At 40.2% G+C, this 23,353-nt stretch overlaps 1 protein-coding gene across 8 annotated transcripts in view; it reads right to left on the bottom strand.

Annotated features, from left to right (window-relative positions):
* The window catches only part of KALRN (kalirin RhoGEF kinase), a 529,910-nt gene that overhangs the window by 244,604 nt on the left and 261,953 nt on the right, over positions 1-23,353 (bottom strand). The gene's annotated exons all lie outside the window — the stretch shown is intronic.

Genomic DNA, 23,353 nt, shown 5'->3' with positions numbered 1-23,353 from the left:
CAGTGATAGCTGATTTCACATAAACAGCAGATCTCAATGGGAAGCATCTTAAGTGATTCCAAAAGCATGATGGTGGGATCAATTAAAATTTAATTTGATGAGGGGAGAAAGCATTGACAGAGTAACTAGAATGAAAAGGTTAAGGATCCTTCACAGCAGGCCATAAAATATCAACAGTGTGCACCCTCCAAGTCTTTCAGGTTTTCAGTTCCGAATGTAACTGATCCTTATGGAAAAGTAGAGTGGCAAACCTGACGCTCTGAGAGTTAAAGAGGATTTTCTTTTAAAAATAGATCAACCATATGAGCACCATCTATTTGGAGCTCTTCTCACAATAACACTGGTGCTAAAATTTAGATCAAATCTCTTCGGGTTCTACTAAAAGCTGGGGAAAAAAAAATTAACTTGACGATATTAGGTTGGGAAATTTCAGGATGTGATCTCCACCCTTTCTACATCTCTTTCCCAATACACAGAGGCTAAAAGAATAAATAGTACTAGATCAGTACTTGTATTTTTTTAAGTAGCTAGGACTTCATTCAGCAAGGAGCCCTGCAATCGCAGTGAGCTGTTGATCCTCACTGCTACTGATGCTAATGGACTAGCAAACAACACCTGCCACACTGAAGGGAGAAGACACCACCAGTGTCCCCAGGATAGTGATACTACCTGCAAAAGGCCTCAGAGCTGCATCCTTTCTTTTTGCAGCGCTGGCGTGCAAGGAGCCAGCATGGGACCCAGTGATGCTGGGCAGGGACTGCAGGCTGCCTTGCAACTCATGGCAGCTTGGCCTGAGAAGGGCTCTGGTACCAGGAGAGAGCTGTTGTGTGATAGGCCACTTGTCTTGTGTGGGGCTGATAAATGAGCAGATATTGACTAAGGCTAGTAACCTAAGACTGGAAAAATGGAGGATGTGATTTTTTTTTTTATTATTTTTTTTTTAATTTCAGACAAGTAAAGGTATTTCATGGCTTGGTTGTATAGAATCTAAGCCACCTGGCCTTTGAGTCTTTTCTGTACTGTAGATCCCAAACATGTTTTTATAAGAAGCTCCAAGTACAAACAAAGCTTTATACACATATACTTATTTCCCAACCCCATTTCTTTGCTGGGAAAAGTGATTTTTTAATTAATATTTTGTGCTTTAAAGGTAATTTTCATCCACAGAGTACAAATAATTTCACAAAATGGGGGACCAAAGCACTTGATGTCCTTCAGGGACAATACATATTTGGCACAAGTGTCACTGTGGGGATGAGGAAGCAGGACCAAGTGTGTTGGCAGTTCAGTCATCACGTCCTCCTTCCCTTTCTCCGATCATTTTGTCTCCCATTTGCTCTGGGTAGAGAATCTCAAATACATTCCTTCAAACTGTTTGACAGCCATGAGTCAGCTGGTCTGATAAGAGCTTTACTGCAATATATTCTTGACCAGGAATCTGTATATAATTTCTAATAACATTAATTATTGGAGGGTAGCCTTCTAGCATTCGTGTCATTAACAGTGTGTAAATAATTCCATTAACATCCTCTTTCCTCTTGTCAGGAGTTTTCAACTTATCTATTAAAAATGGAACCAGATCAAAATTCAATTTTGAAAAAAACCTCATCCAATGAGGCCTAATTTTTTCATATTTTTTTTAAATGGCAAATGGCTGTAATTTAAACAATATTTCATATGAACTTAGTATCCGTATGTGCTTTCTATTTATTAGTATTTGATAGTCACTCACTGTAATTCTACAGCAAACTATTCTAATAACTTTTACATGCTTATAGCACTAAAGTAGTAATCACATAATAATAAAATTTTTATCCCAACCAATGTTATATTAGGCTGCTTTAGTTACTGTTAGATGACTGTTGACAGAGATTGCCTCTTCTATTTTATAAACAGATGTTTCGTTACATGCTTCAATTCAGAATAAGAAATACAATGTATGATACCCACTTTAAACAAAGATAATGAATCTAGGTCAGAGTACTGGTCAAAACACGGATACTTTGCTCTCAGTAAAAAACCCCAACCAAACTAAGTGCTAGAACATTAGTCTACAGGGAATAAACCTTTGTTCCAGGACTTATCCAAAAGCTGGCAACTCTTGCAGCAAAGTCTCATGTTGCATTTGGGCAGTTATTCCATACTGCCTGACACAGAAGGGCACCATCTGGTGATTCACCAAATCCTTCCTGTAACATGAAAGCTTCCCTCTGAAGTCATCTATGCAGGTATTGATTAGGTTTCCAAATCCTTTAGTTCATAAGATTAGATATAAAATACCCCCTGAGGTGACAAAATTGTATATCCACTGAATAAATCAACACTATGTGAGCAGACAAGATTAAAAAAAAAATAATCTTTAAACCATCCACTAATGACACCGGCTGTAACACCCTATTTGACTACTTCTTTCCTATGCCATTTCTCTGCTTAGAGTGCCATGCCTCAGATTTCATAGACCCTATCTGCTCTTTAAAAAGGTCTGGTTCAAATTGTTCCATAGACTCTACTTCTGCCACGATTCCCACAAGAAACAAATCACGACCTTTTAAAGAATAATTTGCTTAACAGCATTTTCTGTGGCTCTGAAACCCATGTTAACATATTTGACCACTCCAGACTTCAATGAATTTGTTTTCACAACCATTCTGTGAAGTACATGAATGCTATAATTTCATTTTGCATAGAATGTGGGGGAGGGAGGGGAGGAATATATATATCTTAAGAAACTAAGTGAATTGCTGAGGTGTCCCAGGACGTTGGCAGAACACAGGATGTTAGCATGAGTCTCTGATAATCTGATAGGCCTAACTATCAAAAGAATCCTCAGCATTTATACGAGCAGCTAATACATTTTTCCTTATATAAAGCATTTGCCATCTGTGACATAAGCTCACAATAATTTGCAAACAGGGAGAAATATCACATCTTTGTTTCTGTCATACAAGGCACAGAAAGTTTGCACTAAATGAGGAGCTGAGGTATGGAATAATTGAGTGAGCAAAGCAACAGCAAGAACATAAATCTGGATGGATACAAAGTACTTACTCCCCAGTGCAAACAATGAGAAATGTTGAGCAATTAGTCTGTGGCAAAGGCAGGAACAACTCTGAAAGGTCACAATTAAAACTGAAATCACCAGCACTTGTAAACATTTACCTGTCAGCATGTTTGGGGACATTCTCCCTTACCCTGAAGAAAGAAAATATCTTTAGAACTAGCATAACTGTGTAATAATTCAAGATAAACATTTAACATTTTAAATGAGAGCATGGATTGTATAATTTCCTCTACTGCCAAAAATTAACATCCTGAGATACAGTTAGCCATTGAAGTTACAGTGACTTATTTTAAATAATTTAATTACTTCTTAAAAACATAAACAGCTTGAAGATGCTGTTAAAAATGCAGTTGAGTGTTTTCCAAATTACATCTTCAAATTGTCCTTTATTGCCAAGCTATTTTTTCTTAAAACAGCTAGAAAAAGACTGTAAGTCATTAATTCTTTGGAATGAAAATACTGTGCTACAGGTAGATCCATCATCTGAGGTGTTTCTTGAAACATAAAATATTTTTTTTTAACTCCAGTATATGCCAACTCTCTTTCTAGTATGCATTTACTACCGTACTTCCACTAGTTTGAAAGCTACTCAGGACAAGGGGCCAGGACCTCCCTCCTGCTTTGTAGCTCCTAGGACAGTAAAGCCTGATCCTGCCTGACTGCAGTTGAAATACAGGCCAACCACTGTGTAGACACACTCCCCAGGTAGGCAGCATTTTCCAATCCAGGCTGCTGTCCCTTAGATAATACTACATTCATAAAAACATAGCTGAGTTCAAACTTCAAGGAGCATCTAGAAGCACTGGTGAAGCTGCCTCTGGAATCACCTAGGAAACGTTGTAACTCACAGACATCTCCTGAAAGGATTGGAGTATAATAGTCTTGGTATTTTACCTTCACCTGTGGCCAATTTCCATCCCACACTTTACTGACCCAATCAATCTTGATGAGTTGATTTGGGTATCTGTTTCTGCTGTTCCTCTGCCTAGTCCTAGAAGATGTCCATAGAAGGAAATAAATGAGTTGCTCCGTTTACTCTGATGGTGGCTTGCATGGGACTCCAGAAGGTGTGCACATGAGGCTAGGAGGTGAGAAGGAGGCTCCCTTTCTTTTCTGGCTGGAGAGTCATAATTCTCTGTTTAATTCCCAGCTAGTAAAAGCTTATACAGCATCAGGCTCAAAAGCATGAAATGTTTGCTAGGAGCCCATTAACAGAAGGAGAATTATACCAAATGCTCTAGAAGCATATCTAATGTCAGCAACATTTATTGGTAGGAATGCTACAGGATACAGAGGTGAGTTTAAAAGATGTAAATATCACTTTTTTTAATTCATCTAGCATATCTCTTTTTTCAGTTCACCTAGTTTAAGATCAAAAGTGGTAGGAACATTACTTTGTTTCTATCATGATGTGCATGTCCTGTCTCCGTATCTCCCCAGAGGCACAATTACACTCCCAACAAAATAAGCAGCAAAGCCAGGTCACTGATGATAGAACTCTTGCCTATGGAAGTCTAAGACCTATGGCACTCCTAAACTGGCAAAACAAATACTGTCCCAGTGAGGTCAGGGAAAAATATACTTGAGAGTCCATTTGCAGGGAATGGTGGTAGTTTGTACAGAACAAGGTAAGAAAACACGGGAAGAAAGAAATAGAAGAATGGTTTTAAAGGAAGAAGGTTGAAGAAGCAATCAGGCAATAATTAAGCAAAGTTCGGCGATGATAATTGCTCTTCCTCTAGGCTAATTTGTATGATGGGAGTATGGCAAGATGATTGCATTAGTGCAGTTAAGGTCAATTCTTTTAATAGCTTAAAAAGTTAATTTGATTTTTAAATTTAAAAAAAAAGCAATGGGCACTATTTTTAAAGGGCAGGATTTTCAATGTAGCTCTTTGAAAATAAAGCCTCTTTCTGTAGGTATCTTTCCTAATCAGTAAATGTGAACACTAAGAAGCACCTCGTAACTTTATCTGACTTTAAATTAAAATCTCATTGAGAACCAACTCTTTCCTAGCAAGTCCCCATGCTCTGCTCCCATTTTACATGAATACAAAATGTGAAAGTAGTAAACCCATTACTTTAACAAACAATATCTGTCATTGAAGTTAGTTGAAAAACGTCTGCATTTTCACATCTTTTAAATTGTATTTCTTTTAGCAGCAATGAATGAAGATTAAATGAGAATGACTTGCACAAGAATCATAGAATCCTTTAGGTTGGAAAGGACCTTTAATATCATCAAGTCCAACCATTAACCTAACACTGCCAAGTCCACCACTAAACCATGTCAGGGTCTATCTGCTCAAGGGTAGGGAGGCTCTGCAGAGAGATCTGGACAGGCTGGATCGATGGGCTGAGGCCAATCGTATGAAATTCAACAAGGCCAAGTGCCGGGTCCTGCACTTGGGTCACAGCAACCCCATGCAGCGCTACAGGCTTGGGGCAGAGTGGCTGGAAAGCTGCCCGGCAGAAAAGGACCTGGGGGTGCTGGTTGACAGCCGGCTGGATATGAGCCAGCAGTGTGCCCAGGTGGCCAAGAAGGCCAACGGCATCCTGGCCTGTGTCAGAAATAGTGTGGCCAGCAGGAGCAGGGAGGTAGTTGTTCCCCTGTACCCGGCACTGGTGAGGCCGCACCTCGAGTCCTGTGTTCAGTTTTGGGCCCCTCACTACAGGAAAGACATTGAGGTGCTGGAGAGTGTCCAGAGAAGGGCAACTGAGTTGGTGAGGGGCCTGGAGCACAAGTCTTATGAGGAGCGGCTGAGGGAGCTGGGGCTGTTTAGTCTGGAGAAGAGGAGGCTGAGGGGAGACCTTATTGCTCTCTACAACTATCTGAAGGGGGTTGTAGCGAGGTGGGTGCTGGTCTCTTCTGTCAGGTGGCTGGAGATAGGACAAGAGGAAATGGCCTCAAGTTGCAGCAAGGGAGATTTAGGTTAGATATTAGGAAAAATTTCTTTACTGAGAGGGTTGTCAGACATTGGAATGGGCTGCCCAGGAAAGTGGTTGAGTCACCATCACTGGAGGTATTCAAAAAGCGAGTAGACGGTGTACTGCAGAACATGGTTTAGTGGGCATGGTTGATGGTTGGACTTGATGATCTTGAAGGTCTTTTCCAACCTAAATGATTCTATGATTCTATGTCCCTAAGCACCACATCTGCACATCTTTTAAATACCTCCAGGGATGGTGACTCAACCACTTCCCTGGGCAGCCTGAACACAGAGGCTTGCTCAAATATACCAGTCACTGAACCCTGCCCCTAGTCCTACAGGAAGGAGATGAGAAGTGTAAGCTGGTGATTAAACCAGCATCAATAAGATGCAGCATGTTTTGCTAGCAGTGATGGGGCACCCTGACTTCTGCATTTGACCCAGGCCCGTGTTGAACAGTTTCATTGCCCCTGAGTGAGATGACCCATTGAAGTGCCTTGGCCAAAGGAATCATTAATCTTTGTTACTCTAAAACCCACTGTTGTTGCCATAGTGACTCTTAAAACTAGGTTACTCTGAAAATAAATTATACCATTTTATACTTTAAGCAGTTAAGAGTCAGATCTTGATCTCAAAACAGCACAAACCTGGCATAACTCAAAGGGGTTAGATTAACTCTTTGGTAACTCTAGCAGAGTTGTAATAAATTCCACAGCAATTCCAGTGAAGTATACCCAATTTATTCAGCTTTAAATGAGGCCCCATTTCAAATAGGTGCAATAAGCATTGCCTAACTTTAAACACATGGATAGAGACTCCAAAATCTGCTAGGCTTATGCCACTGAAAGGAAGCCAAACAGTATCAAGTTGCCACTATGTGCACTTTATTGCTTGCTCTTGAGATGCTATGGGCTAACTAGAGTTCTGGTGTGATACCAGTAATTCATATGGTACTTCAAAACTTGTGGTTTTATAGTCTCATCACTATTTCCACTCCCAACAATCAAACCTTATCTTTACCTTTTCTGTAGCTGCTATTACGAATGCTCAGTAACTCCAAGGCCTTGCATGTCTGAAACTCTGCCTTTACCAACCATGCTTTTTGTAACCAGGAAGTGTAGTTAAAAGGTTCATGTTTCAGATCATGCTTTCATAGGTACTTTATGCCCAAAGCTTATTGTAAATGTTTTGTTACACAGCCCAGCAACAAAACCTGATCTTTTCTGTCAAAGCCCTTAAAAATTGTACAAGCCTAGTTAGTAACACTTACTGGGTGAACTAGAATTTGCAAATACAAGACAGAGAATCTCTTGGCAGAAGATCATTCATTTTTCTTACAATAGAAGAACTAGAAGCTACACATCACATATGCATTTATAAGCACACAATTCAAAGTAGGCGTGCTCTCAGGATACCCACAAACTACTCCCTTCTTGGGAGGTAAAAGGAAGGGGCCTCTAAGCAGTAAAGAGCGCACATTTGCCAGGGAGACCACTGAATGTCTGGGTGGAGGCAGTAGCTAGTGTGGGATTGTCAACTTCTGTCCATTGGAATTACATCTGTTCCTGGATACTGTTGTTCGGCGCAGGCTGGCATGGGCAGCCCAACCCCTGGCCTGCTACCAGGCCCTCCGGGAGAAGTTGGTGTCGGCAACAGCACCAAGGAAGACAGAACAAACACTGAGAATCAGAAGAAAAACAAAACAAAAAATCCACCCAAACCCACGACAACTCAAGGAGACTTAATAAATCCTAATCCTCTTTCATGAATAAAATGCACACCAAGTCTGATTTAAATTAAAATATAGTTTCTTTGTTGGATTCCAAATCATTGCTGAAAATAGATTTCTTTTCCCTCCTATCCCTGGCCCTGTCACAGCAGGGTAATGTCAAGTAAAGGTCTAGCTGAGAAAATACACCAAAATACAAAGGAACTTCTCCTCTGGCTTTTCCTGCTATTATTAATGGTTTATAATAGAACCCAAAACAAAACTTAGCCATTCTCATTTGTGGTTTTTATCTCTTAATAATAACTAAGCTCCTTTTTTCACTTCTTTCTTCATTATAATTTTAAGTTGGTGACACAGTAAAGTATTTCAAAAAACAGTTTTTTGAAGAGGGGAATCGTGCCTCATGTTTAAACCAGAAACATCATCTTTGGCTCCCATGAGATTATTTTTAATTTCAGAGACATCTATATCTGACTGTAAAGCTCAGATCTTGTTCCCAGCAAAATCCACAGCAAAGTTTCAACTGACTTCAGTAAACATGGATCAAAGAACCCATGTTTGTAAAGTTAATAGACAGTGGCTAGTTACGCATCCAGCAGAATCTGCGCCTCCGTACACATGCCTGAACACCATGTTCTACTTCCCATTTAGCAACTTCTTAACAAATGTAGTTCATAAAACAGCATGTTACAAGCTGCATAGGTTAATGCACATAAGTGCACTCCTAATGTACAGATACAACTCTGCTAATGCCGTTCAGTAGCACTGGAAGGGAAAAGTGCCTTACTCTGTTCACTCTCGTTGGATAAGCATGTCAAATTATGCAAGAGTTTTAAGAAATAAGCAAAAAGCAACAGGGATTTCATATCAAAAGTAGACTGGAATTTGAGTGATTTGGTTCAATGCCCAGCACTGCAGTTCAGCAAATTATTCAACTTCCCTGCCTCCATTCTAATTTTCTAAAATGACATTAACCACACTTACACAGTCAAAACAAGCAAGGCTGACAAAGTGTTTGGAGTGAAAGCTGCCTTTTACTTTAAGTTTTTGCGGCCTCTAGCAATATGTGGCTCCAAATTTGGTTGAGGATTCTAGGAACCTTTTCCAATACAGGAACATACTGAAATATCATAAATAGTAAACAACATCATGGCAGCTCTGCAAAAGTGAGCAGGCAATCCACTGAAAGGCAGGGCTTTAAAATCAGGTGGAAGCTGCTCCAAATTCACTGTGGTATAAATGCCCAATTGCTGAGCAATAGCTATAAATCCTGAAATATGATAGCTTGACTTGTCCATGTGGTGATGACTAATTCATCTTCAGAAAATAATATAGGCAGCCAACCAAGTTCTTCTGTATTTAATTCAGCTCAGACAGTCAGTCATAAGAGTCGCTTCTTTCAAACTGGCTTGAGACCTAATCAGTGTATCCCGCTATAACCATCCAAGCAATCTGAGGTTTTGGGGGTTTGTTGGTTTTGGTTTTTTTTTTTTAAAGAAGAGGTGGAATTGAGTGAACAGAGCTACACACATTAACATAGTCTGAGGATTGGACAAGAAAGATTAATTCTGATACTTCTTCAATCCTTTCTCAAAGAAGATCTCTCTTAAAATGCTACAATAGACAACCTTCCCTGAAGTCAGTCAAAGATTTGTCACCTCCATTTTGCCTTTTCACGACAACTCCTCTGTGTGGCATATATGTACTCAACTGTGCCTGGGTCTCTTTCAAAAGCCAGAGAACTAATGCAGCTGCTATTAAGTATGATTTTTTAATCACTCTCTGCTTTTCCTCTCTAATTGTAGTTATTTCAAATACCACCACATAATTAGAGGTCTTTTCAAAAGAAAAAACATGCAGTGCCATTTACCCTTGGAGGGAAAAACAACCTGACAGACCTATCAGTGTTTGGCTGCATAGTGCAACTAAATTAATGAGGGGAATTAAACACAGAGCCAATTACAACATTTAAAAAACTTCCTTTATTCCCTTGTCTACATTCAACCAAAAAAAGAATTCCCCATGAAATCAGATTGTAGGTGTTTTTATGAGCTTCCTGGACATTATGTGAAAGTTTCACCTCTTCCCAATTTCTCATTTTAACAACAAAAATCTAACCTCTGTAGTTAAAAAACCCACCAGTTTGCCAAAAGCAGATCATCTATGTTCTGTTCTTTGCAGCAGGGACAGCCTTGCAAAGTACAGCTGATACTAGTGAACACATCTGAGTAAATTATACAACTACTGAGACATGTGCATCCACCAATTTAGAAGAGTGTCGGAAAAGTCCTCACTATGCAAAAATACATGCACATAGTCTTCTTCAGATTCCTCGCTGCTTCTAGCACCCACAGCTACCCTACAAGCCCATCTGGAAACAGGACTGTAGGAGTTTGTCCAGGCAAGACAGTCCCTGCAGCAGGATCCTTGTTCATCAACAGCTTCTGCAGTGGAAATCCCTACAGAATAACAACTCCCCCGGGTTACCCACTTCTTAGCAGCTTCTGTTGCAAAAGTATGCAAAAACAGTTGTGAAAGGGCTCCAGAATTAACAGTATGAGTAAGTGAAGACACCCTAAATAACTCCCAGAGCAATGGCCTGAGCACCAACAAGACTGTTGTCAAGTTTTCTAGCAGTCTCAGAAGTTCATGGTGACTTCCTGATTCAGGACTTAACTTGCAGTAGTATTGCTCTTCCATTCCTCACCCCCCTTGAAGAGCTTTCACATTACTGTAGACCTATAGATCTGTACAGTAGGCTGCTCCCAGATATGCCACTCTTCCATAGGCAATGTGGCTGCTTACTTCATGCAATGATGAGGTGTGCATGGTCTCCCACACAGCTGCTCCAACTTAACTCTACCTTTCCACAGGCTTATATGGCAAAAATATCCTCATGTCTGCTTTCTGCAGATGTCTATTATGTACTCGTACAGTTCTTCACATCTATAAACTTATTATGATGGTTTAAAACCAACATACATTTGGAGAAGAGTGAGAATGTGATGTGTTCTGGCCCCATCCACCTTCACACCATGTAAAGAAAAGAGCTGATCCCAGCCTTAGTAATTAGTGAGATGCAGGATTTAGTCATGTCTCTCTCTTGGGAACAGCACGTTCAATTCAGGACGTTGGCAGAGATGGCTGGGTGTAGGCTGGGCATTTTGAGAGCAGTACTTGCCCATTTCCTCTGGGCATTGGCTGAAGTGACACAGGCCCAATCTGTTCCTTCACTAAATGCTGTCATCTACGGTGCAAGCTCCACAAAAGGGAGTGGGAATACACATGCCCCTCTTACCCTGAGAAAGAACTTCTTTCAACTTAACATTGTTTTCCTTTGGTAAAGTTCCCATTCATCAAATGTATCCCACTTATCTTTCATTTTTGTGATTAAATATTTTACTTGATAAAATTTGGCAACTGCCTCTCTAAAAACATTCCAAGTAAGAGAACAATAGACAGACAAATGAAGAACTAATGTTCCTTCTTTAATGCCTGGATTGTTACTAATGTTCCCAGAATATTGTTTTTAAGAAAATCAAAAAAGAAAAAAAAAAAAATCTTCAGGTTAAAAACCCTGTTGTATTCTTTAAGTGCTGAACTTCTTTTAGAGCAAGTTTCAAAGCTGTGTGTGGGTGGAGCAGCTAGAAATAACCACATTTGTGCATGTTCCTCCTTTAGAAGACACAGAAAATGTGCTCTGTATCAGATGCTGCTGTGCTCTGCATGAGGCTTCTCAAGGCTGGCAGGTAGATTAATTTCTTTTGCAGTTATGCTGCTGGTGTTGCTGTTTGTGAGTCTTTTTTCCAACACTCAGGAATCATACCTGGCACTTAGCTGTAGTATGATGAATTTGCAATACAACTAAACAGATCTGTCAGTCTCTAACCAGTGGTAATATTCAGAACACCAGAAATATTTTCTTACCTAGGGCATATAGAAGATTTTGGTTGTTGCTGTCTATAGCACTAGTTAGAACACTAATTATGCTCCTTCTGAGGCTAATTTCTTGTTCTCCAGGTCTCCATTTCTTGTTCCATGTTTGCCCTTTCAGAGCAGTTTTACAGGGTGCAACTGCTGGGACAGTCAGGGCTGGGGCCAGCTATAGTCTTAGGGCTGGCTCCCCCCTTCTAGGCTGTTTGCTTGGACACAGTCAGAGTTTTCTGAAAGAATGTCCCAGGTTTCTCACAGAGGATGGGAAGAACATTGTCCCAGGCAGAGTGGGCACTGAAGCAAAGGCAACCTGAAAAACTCTTGATCTTTTGCTCAAGCCAACCTCCCTTTCATTGTCCTCTATGGTTGTTTCCACCATTTTAGCTGATGCTCTGGAGCTCTCAGGAAGAGAAATACCTGAGCATGCTCAATGTCTGACCCAGCTTCTTCCTCACGCACACTGAAATAGGGGATATCTACAGCTCTTAAGCACCGATAGGTGAAACAACACCCTAATTATTAGAAACCTCTTTCATGCTGAGTTAACAATACTCAGTCTATGCTGTGACCATGTGTAGTAGGGGGTTTTTAAATTTCTCAAATAATTATTTAGCATCCTGTGTTTCCTCCTACCTCTAGTAACTCTCTATTTTGCTCCTCTAGCATCAGACCAACAGAAAAACAGCATTTGCAGACCTGATAGTAAGTAGAGACACCTGCAGGACCCAGATGATTTAGATTTCTGATTGGCAGCTTTGATTTAGATTAATAGTGTTGACCTCCAAGTTGTTGTTACTGATGACACCTATCACCACAGCTAATTTTCATGTTTGTAAACACAGCATCACAGTATTGCTCTTCATGTTTGTGAGGAAAAACATTCTGATCCTATAGAGAAATTTGTGCATTTGAAAGTGAGGCCCTTTGTGGCTTGTGAAGCCATATGCATTTTTCCTTCCATACGTTTGCTTCATTTTTTTTTCTCAGTGGGAGTGTCTGAAATGTAAAAAGCCCCCAAGAAATACAGCAAGTACACAGGAGGGGAAAAAGGAGGTACGTGAACTCTTTAGAAAAGTACATTATCCTCAGGTATGTAAATAGAGCAATTGGTTTTAACTCTGCCAGTGACAGATGTGCCTACGGGCCTCAAGAGAGGAAACAAAACTAAGATAGAGTGGATAAAAATTCAGAAAAAGAAAAAAGGACTGTTCTTCACAGTTACAACCCTGATCTGCTTTATGGCCCCTTTCAGTGCCTCAGTTTCTCTGTCTGTAAAACAAAGAAAGAGATCCACTGATAAATAAATGTCAGACTAAGATAATGATATCATTACTGCTGTCATTAAACGTTCAGTGGTAGCCACTGAACACTCAGGAAAAAAACCATGAAATAAACCCTGAACACATTTACTATATGTTTTTTAGCTCCAGCTGTAACCAGAGCATCATGGTATTAGTGTAGGCAGACGTATAATAGTAAGTCAGGTAGGCACCTACCTTGGGAATACACTCCTCAACTGCTCAGCAGGAAAAAAGCAACCTACATGGCTGGCTCCTAATTTCAGTGCTCTGGGTGACTGGAACTGCTGCCACTGCACTAACCTGAGATTGCTCTGCTAATTTAGACAGTACCATCTACATTTTGATAGTATCAACCCACCTAAACTCTTACTAGTTTAAACAAGATGTTTAAAGGCAATTAACAATTAGAAAGGACTGATAAAGCAAGGATGAGCTTTACAACAGAGTAGTCTTTAATGCAAGCACTATGCTCCAGGCCCCATGTAGGCACTCCCCACTGTGCTTGAGTTGTCTGCTTCAACATGGAGAAAATTGCTGATTGACCAGGATATTAAATAAAGCGCTGCTTTAGGTTACTGTTGGGAGCAGATGATTTAATCATCTTGGTTTAACAAGGCTTACGATCACAGCACACAGCAAAGACAGGTTTAGTAAGACAACAAATCCCAACTGGGACAAATGGGTCTTGGTACATAGTCTCATCCCCGTAACAGAAAAACTCACCAGGATGGCACAATGCTGCAGTAGTCTTAAACACCCCTGCCAGGGTCACAGCCCTTTGGGGCTGAGCATCATGCCAACATCAAGGAAAACATAACCTTTCCCCCATGGGGCTCTCACCTGATTTGGGACTAGAGGCAAAATATGACAGTGCAAACCATGTGGGGAAGGAGAAGCAGGAGAACAAGGATGAAAGAAGTGCCCTGAATGCCAGGAGTGGCTATTCTCCATCAGGGACTTTTCTAGGATCTCTTGTCTTTTAAATAAATAGCCTAATGTCTCAAACATTTTATCTCCCATTTTAAGATACTCTGATGTGTCAGGCTGTGCACAGGGGGAAAGGAATGCAGCGCAAGGCTGTGTTTGACCTCCTGGCAGGGTTCCTCTGTCACTGGGTCCCACCTAGGGATTCAAACCTGCACCACAGCATTTCTCCTGCTGTAGGGCCACTGCAGCATCTCTTCTGTTGTATTGCCTGTGTGTCAATCGCTGCTCAGGCAAACCAGCTGCACTTGACTCGTGGTGTGCCAGGGCAGAGAAGTCACAGCTCAGTACTGCAAATAAGTGGGAAAAGGGCTAAGTTACTGTGGTGTGTGAGGAGCTTTGCATGTGGCATACAGACCCCATGCTGAGCCAGGCAGTCGGTATGCGAGACACAGCAGAGCTGAAATAAAAAGCCCAGGACGTTTGCATCACTGTGTAATCTACACATAACTGTATGGCTGATTTCTTCTTCATGTCACAACAGAAATGGATCCTATGAGGGTTTTGAAGGGTGAAAGGTCAATGACCTTACAGATTCACCAAAGGAGGCCATGGATAATGGCAATGAGAAGCTGTTTGTGGGGAGGTAAACAAATAGGTGCTGAGCCCTGTGTCCCCCAGCAGACTGGTAATGCAATAATAAACTAGAATATATGTGCAAGCAGGACCAGACTTATGAAAAGCCCTTTCAGCAAGGAACAACCTTGAGCTGACAACCAAGAGAGAAGAGGAGCCACCTAAAAGACTCTAGGAGTGACAGTCATGGGCAGAATGAGGGGCAGAAGTGGTTGAGGACTTCTTCTAAGAGCACCTTTTGAATGAAAAGTTCAGTTTCCTCCAAACCAAAATTTTCGGTGAAAAACTGCTTCCTTTCTTATGTTTTTCTCCTAGCTTGGTGGCTCCTAGAATATGGCATCCCCTCATCCTGAACTTCCTTCTCTTCTCGTTTCCTGACACCTCATGCACTTTCAAAACCTGAGGAGGTAAGCAAGCAGAAACAATACTTCTGGATTGTTTAAAGTCACTTTTTGCTGGAGGAAGAGGGAAATTAAAAAAAAAAAAAAAAAAAGGTCATTTTGTGGTTCCCCCCCACTTTTCCTCCTTATTTGGGAAGGGAACTGTCTCAAGGTCAGAATGTTTTGTATGTTGCTGAAGCCAAAAAAAAAAAGTTATTTTCTCCATCCCTCAACACACATCCTATCCAAAAATATCTAAAAGGCAGGAAAGATACAAGTAAAGAACTATCAAAACAAAGGTAGGAGAAAGGTAAAAGACCAATGGACAGGCCTGTTTGTTTTGTATGTTTTCACATTTGAAAGACATTTTTGTTAAAAGGGAACCACAGCATAACATAAAAGAAAGTTTATAGCTGTAATAGTATGCAGAAGTTTGAGCCAACCAGCTCTGTCTAAATGTGCCTGAAGGGTCACCCCAGCCTAGGCAATAGCTTCCAGAACTACAATCCAAAGATTACAACTTTAAAAAACAAGCAAGAAGCTTTGTGTAATAGTTCCCTATGATGAATATGAAACAAAAGAAGTTGCTTAAAAGTCTCCTGTGAGCTAAACCACTGTTTAGTCCTAAATAGTGCACAACCTCTTCCAAGGACAGAAATACCAGAACCCTTTAGTCAAGTTAGTTAGGTAGGGCAGCTACCGAAACAAGGCACAGCCAACAGGAGATGCTAACAGAGTGAAGAGCTGTTGCAGAGCGCGGCCATATGGAGCAGAGCTAGTAAAAGTAGTTTGCGACATGGAGTAAGGTAGAGCTGCTGAAGGAGAAGCAAGAGCTAGTGGGAATGACTAGCATGGAGAGGAGCAGCTAGCAGAAACAGGTCATGGTGCCAGATCAGCTCAACATAAATTGGGCCTTGCTACCCAGCAAAACATAATAATCTCAGATCATGAATGCAATTCATTACCAGAGGGGGAAAGTAACCAGCTGGCTGAGCAGCTGCTCTGTGGAGGAAAACACAGTGAAATTGTTATAGTTATACTTTAGGAACTAGCTATCATTACCCTCTTTGTTATCTGGCTATGTTTTTTCTCACTTCAATGAAAATACCTTTTGTTGGCTATCAGTCAAAAGCAATATGAAAGAGGACTGATCACTCTGAGTGACAGGCAGGATCATGAAAAAGCTGGGAGGCCATGTGAGGACATAATTGGAAGGAAAGATCAAGGGAAACAAATGGAGTAGAAAAGAATGACTATTTTGGACTCCTAAGCCAATGCCCAAAATAGCTTATTTATTTCTTAGCATAACAGACCCTTATTTCATTTTAGATAGTCCCAATAAATCCTATAAGACCTTTTCATAAGGGGTAAAACTGGAGTAGCAATGACTTCAAGGGTTTAAGAGCAGGGATTTGTGAATCAGACATCCTGACATGAAGAGTTCTAGTCATGAAGCTTTCGGTGACCTTTGACAAGTCGCTCAACATCAACATTTAGAAAACCCATAATCCTGAGATGAAAGAAACAACAATAAGCAAGAAGTACTACTGTTATTGTTACTTCTTAAAGTTACAGGGGAGAAAGTCTTCTGGCATTCCAGCCTACATTTATTCAAAGACCTTACTTTTCTCCAGGTCCTTGGTGATGATTACTCATTCTAGCAATTGCTAGAATCAAAAAATATACATATTTCTGGAGAAAACTATTTTTCTTCCTACTATTTTTGGAGGCCTAATCAGTAACAGACAAGCCTGATTCTTTCTCCTCCTTTGCCATGACAATGAAAGCCAACAATGTCTTTCAGAAACCATAAACTACACATCATATTTTCAGGGATGCTGACATGCAAACAATCCTGGGATAGAAACAGACAATGAGGACATGGTATATAAGGAGGATGATTCTGCTTAAGTGTAATGGCAAATTTTAGCAGTTTGCCTAGGACTGACTTGCTTGCAGTTTGCTGCAAAGCAAATCCTAGATCAGAAAGGCACTGAGTGGCCTGTCATGATGGCTAAAGGTGCTGTGCACCACACAGGATAGGGCTCTTGCATCCTAATACATCTCACCCAGTATTAGGTAATAAACTGAAGGTCTTGTCTGAAAAGCCTACCTTACCATTATTTCTCTGACATTCAACAGTAAGAGAGGGGAAGTATCCAGGGTACAATTCAGATCTTAGACAGACTGTATAATTCTCTGAAGATGCCAGCGTCTCTCTGTTGACTATAAAAGGAGACTATGCATTAGGCTCCTGACTTGGATGATTCAGTCACACTCCTGAAGCCAGGCAGGATAAATCCAGACCATGGATAGTTGCATCTACCTACAGGGAACTAACTCTATCTTTATATCACCTTCTTCATGTTGTCATACTATGAATTATGTCCTCTTCATCCACTATGAGGTAGATCCAAAACTTCAGTGAGTCAGTGGGATTTCAAAGGGTTTTCAGAAGGCCTTCTCAGAGGTTCCTAAACTCTCAGTAAGAATCCAAACATTTGCAGTTCAGCAAATAGCAAAACAGACCATCCGAAAGGACTAGGTCTTGAAAGACAGACAGTGCTCTAAACAAGAAAAACACTTTATGGGACACAAAGAATTCCCCCCCCCCCCCCGCCCCCAGTTCCTCTTCTCACTTCAGTAGGTTCAGAGATCAAGATGGCTGGTTCAGATTTCTTCAGATCCTATTTCCCAAGACAGCTGTGGAGCTCATCAAAGTGTTCTCGCTCTGCTCGTACATCAATGCTAAGTAAACTTCAGCTGGTAACTGAAGCTGGCCCCTGAAGTTTGATACTCCTAGCACTACTGCTCTGTGTGTAAATTAAAAAGTGATCATTACTATTTTTTAATCAGTGACTCTTTAAAAGCACAAAGAACAATTGTCTGCCTGGCTTAATAACTATATAGAGGAAGAAGGACATAAAGGTTGTTTTCAGATAATTTCAAGTTACAGTTTAAATCAAATTATGAAGAGGATAGAGTATTGTTAATCAGCAACCCTTAAGGAATTTCCAGAATAAATATCATTAAATGAAAATGTAATAATGTAAGCCTATAGTTCTTTGTGAAGAGTCTTGGCACAAAAAATACAAGATAATACTGATCTATATTTAAAGAGCATTGTCAGAAGTTTAGAACAGAGTTCCCTCTCTCACGTGTGTCTGAAGTATTTAAAGCAATTCATTGCTTAAGCTGATAGTCTGAGACATCTCTGAGGTGTTCTTGTACCATACACCGATCACTAGTAACAGGGTGCAAATGTGACTGCCTGGACACAGAGCCTAGCTCTATACCAAGAGCCATTGTCTGAACATGCTCAAATACCAAAGTGCCACATATTTGTACTCTTCACTTGGGAAGCTGTGCTGTCGCCCTTCAAAGAGCAGATTTCTATGCCAGAGTCACTGGTAAAGAGGAAAAATGCATGTTATTTCTTTCAGCTGTGTACTTTTTCCAAGAACCCTGTCCTGTTTGAGTTGGACAACCCTGAGTGCACTGTCCATAAATGTTCTGTGACTTTGCAAACTAAAGGAACTAAAGAAATGTCCATATGAAATCACCAGAAACTGAAGAAATATGTGGGCAATATTCTCCTTCCTAGCACGGCTGCCTTGTGCAGCAAATCCAACACAATCTGGTCATTGAGTAATAAGGATTGTATAGCTGTGCAGCGTGCTCTTATTCTACTACTCTCTCTGCTGCCACCAGAGCTTAGAGATACATATATAGCCAGCAGAAATCATCTGAAACTCCTGCATAATTCCATGCCACTGTGGGTTCAAATTAAGGAATGACGGTCCTTTTTTAACAGTTCGAAATAAGCAACTAAGTCACTCAGCAACCCTTGTGTTATTTAAATAGCCATGTCATTATTAGTTCTTTTCATAATATCTGCAGGATACTAATCAGCACAAATATACCACCACTTCACTTTCAAATCAGTGTCAATGTTGGTTACTTGTTAGTCCTCCTCAGAAGATGAGTGGGGCCACAAATCTCTTCATTGCCTAGACTTGCACTCACATTGCCTGAAAATGTGCCAGATCCTTTGGCAGGAACAAAAGGAATGGAATGAAAATTGCTCTAAAGAAGTGGTTGCCAAGATGTTTTATTGCATGGTCTGTGACGAAGAATGGATGGAAACAAACAAACAAAAAATCCTTTTACTACAAATGTACCATCCTTTACTGCATAAATAATAAGGCAGACAAGTACTAAATAAGAGGCTGTTAGAGACATAACGTGGGTTTGGAAACGTGCACATCTTATTAAGTTAGTCCTTTAGAGCTATGTAGGTAAAAGTTGTATGGTGATCTATCAGAACTGTGTAGTGAAATATTTAAACCAGGTGTGGAAACTCTGGCCTCAACAATTGCTGGAAGGACAGGGTTAGTGAAAACAGAGGTATTTATCTCTCAGTCACAGATAACAAAAGGTTGTTTTCTCTCTTGTTACATCCCATTGGGAGAAGTTTGCCAAGTAGTTTTACCAGTATTGACTCCTGAGTTCCTTTTTCATTAATTTTTGGGGACAATACAACCATAGTTAGAACCTCTACTCATTATCAAGTAATACTTCAACCTTATTGCTGGTAAGGTCACATATGCCTTCTAAGCTCAGAGAAAGTACAGCAATAATACTTTGAAAACGTAAACATATAAGTGACAAACATTAAGCGCATCTCATTACTTGATAAATTTACCAAAGGGGCTGTGAAAATTCTCTAGGATGCTTTGAATTGTAATGTTTTAATTAGTGATTTGTCAGTGGAAGCTATTTACAGGCTAAATCTGCTCAGATGGCACACAGAGCATGTGATGTATTTTTGCAGGGTGGTGTGGCTGAAGTCATATGGTAGTAAATATAATCTTGACTTGATTATAATGTTCTTTTTTCTAAGCAATTGTTTACAAATAAATCCCTTGTTTTACAAGACCCAGTGAAGGTATTATTGTAAACAAAGCATAAAAGGAGATATATAGTCTGATTTCTTCTGCCTTTGAAACAAACTATGACAAATTGGAAAACTACAGAATGTTGCAGAACTCTTCATTGCCTTGAAGTGATCAAAACAACTGAGTGTATCTGTGCATGTGTGTGGGGATGTACAGACTTAATCCTCTAAAATCTTGTGTGAGAGCTATATGAATCATGAACTGCCTTGAATATCCTAGCATTCTTCTGCAAATGGACTACATATATCACATGCACCACATGAAGTGTTCAGCATTCTCAGATAGTGTATGGAGACAGACAGATGTTGGCAGGACAGTTTTACATACAAATGATGTCAGGATCATGCCCTGATCTGTTTTCTTGGCCAGTAAAAGCCAGACACTTTACAAGTTAAAGTGCTTGGTTATGAAGAGAGACAGCCTTTCCTCGCAGTCTCCCACAGCAATGGCAGCTGGTAAGTGTAATGATATCAGTATGGCCACGTGGCTTTTCTATCCATCACCAGAGGCAGACAACCACACAAGGAAACCAAAGCTATGCCCATTAATGTATCTAGGCATGAAGCCAACAGAACACAGATCCACAAATTTAGAGAAATCCAGGTAAACCTGACACTGGTCTAGCTTCACCTTTTCAGTAACCAAGAGGATTTGAGACATCACTACAGCTGGTATGGCAACAGTCCTAGCCTTCTTAGTACGTGCCTACCCTCTTGCCAGTAAGCATTTGTTAGTGTCATCTTGCTGTTTACTACTGGTCTTCATCTGGCATGATGGGCTTGTTCCATTTTGCTATGCAGAGCCACCACAGCTAACTCAAGGCTTTGTACATAGCCAAGAAACTCCACCAGCACACAGAATACCTCTACATCCACCTATTTTCCAGCTTTTCCTTTACAGGCAACCATCACAACCAAAGTGAAGCAAGAAGAAAGCAGCACCAGCAGTGACTTTGAGAGAATCATGTGAATCTGTGGAAAAAAAGGCTGCCTAAGCTTAGCTGTCAGGCTAAGTGTTGGTGTGTATGTATGGAAATTATGTAAAGACTGAGAATTTCCATGAGAAGGAATGAAGCCTGCAGAATAAGAGTAGCAGTTTGCCTACTCTGCCACGAAAGTGCTTTAAAATACCAAGTTCAAGGCTTGCACAGACCATTTCAATAATGCATCTGATGGGTCTCCGTATTCCTTCTGCTTTAATAGGTAAGCTTCAGGCTTTACAGCTTTAGTTGAATGAGTTTATGAAGTGAGAGAATTCAGACAAAATTCTTGCTTGTATGAAACAAAGGGAATGGGGGAGGCAGTGGGGTGAAGAACAGCATTAAAAACTTACTCCAGCTATTTTGAAGGCTGCTTGGTAACATCTGCTCATGGTACAACCCTTATGCCTCCCTTGCTTGTTTCACAGTGTTGCTCTTCATGGGGGCAAAGGGAACATAGTAAAGTGGAGGAATGCATGCAGAGGCAGACAGGGTAAATTAGGATGTAACAGTGGAAAGCAGTGGTAATTGGAGACAAGGTGAAAATAATTTCAAATTTCAACAAAAATGGAAATGATGTTAATTTGCTGGTAAATAGTCTGCAGAAGGGGAAGACACAGAGCAGAGAGGGGCAAAAAGGAAAAGCTACCAAAAATGAGCTGAAGCTTCTGCAGGAATTACAGAATATTACTATGAATGTCAAAGGGATCTTTTTCCTCCCTTGGAGGACAGAATCTCAGCACCTTCTCCCACAACTGTGTTCTAAAAGGATCAAAGGATTCAGCTCTTCCCTATCTGAAATGATAGAGAACTTCTAAAAAACAACCGAAGCAATGAAGTATTTTACACACTCGGCAATCCAGCATTTTTATAATGATCCTAAATACTTTTGGTGTTAAAAGAGTACCTTGTCAGTTCCGGCCTGTGTAGAGCTTCATAACAGCTCACAAATTGTCTTAACTGCTATCTCTTTTGTGTGAATGGTGCTCCATTTCCTGTGAAGGCTGTAAATTCAGTTTCACACCATTTATATTGTTTCCTTCTTTAAAATTCTGTGTGTTCATAACTCATTGTCCTTAGCACACCATTATTTACCTTGGTTCAGATGTGCAAATTGATGTAATTGTATTAATACATAGATGTAATAACAATCTTGTAAAATATCTGATGGTGTGAGGTAGTGATTACTTCCAATGTTATTTTATACTGTAACATTTCTTACGTTAATATTGTAACTTGGCTATCCACAGTGTTTAAACCTTTTTTTTTCTACAGCACAACTTGTATTTTGATTATGACATGACACTAAGGATACCTGACTTTCTATCTCAGAATAAAAAATACTCTTATTTCTTTTAATCCATCATTTTCAATGTTTTCAGGTTTTGTGCAGTTCAAACTAAAACCCAGCTAGAATCAAAAGGATTTCCTTGACAGTGTGAAACTATCTGAGAACACAGCCCTGAGCTGCCGGTCATGCGTGTAGTCTGGCCTTGCAAATGATGCAGAATACACCCAGGAATGACATAAACGAGCCCTCTTTAACACAGCTTAACCCTTAAATCTAGTCCAAAAGGCACACACTTGGCCTACATAAAGCCTTCATCCAGCTAACCATTTTTGCAAGACCCCTCTATGAACACTTGATATTGCATGCCTAAATACTTGATCCCTCTGGCAAGACTAACTAGAGTATTTAGGTGACAAATTATTGATCTCTCAAGATTCATAAGAATCTCTTCTCTTGGAGAGGTGTCTCTACCAAAAGCTATTAATGCAATTAATGGCAGACTGAGAGGATGCAAAATAATCCTGGAGACTGTATTAAGAACATACAATGCAACAAAACCTGTCCCTATTCACATCTGCTTTTAAGAAAAGATTGATACAGAACAGTTGACATGAAGAGAAAGGTATAGATGAACAAGTGAGGGAGTGTAAGTTCTGACATGGAGATCATCTTTCACCAGAATTTTTACTGCACTGGCCAACAGCTGGAGAGCCACAGGACATCCTGGTAGGGAAAACTGCATCTGTGAGAACATGCTTAATTTTGAGCTGGGTGGAAAGGGAAGAGGAACATCTTCCTTACCGAAACTACACTGTATCATTACTTGTCTAGAAAACAGCAAAGTCTAATAAACCCATGACTCTCCTGTCAGGATTTGTTCTCCCACATCTTTTCTTTTTAGACTTGAACCAGGAAGAACTCAGTTAAAGGTTATTAAATTTTGACAAGGCAACAAATTATTATAGATAAATGTTACTTATGATTAGTGACAACGTACAGGTAGACAGCTTCACCTGCCAACTGATGGGCACTTAACAAAATAAGCGTAACAGGAATTGCACAACAGATATACAAGGCGATTATTTTCAAAAAACCACCATCAACCTACTCGGATATTTTCCTCCTCCTTGTGGAATCTACACTTCATATTTCTGTTTAGCTGATCATTTCACTTATGAGTTACAAAGCATTTATCTTGAATAGTACAGATGTTTAGTGAACAGAATGATTCA

This window comes from Accipiter gentilis, chromosome 1 (genome assembly GCF_929443795.1).
Source record: "Accipiter gentilis chromosome 1, bAccGen1.1, whole genome shotgun sequence".
Lineage (NCBI taxonomy): Eukaryota > Metazoa > Chordata > Aves > Accipitriformes > Accipitridae > Astur > Astur gentilis.
This window is presented reverse-complemented; position numbering and strand designations above follow the sequence as displayed.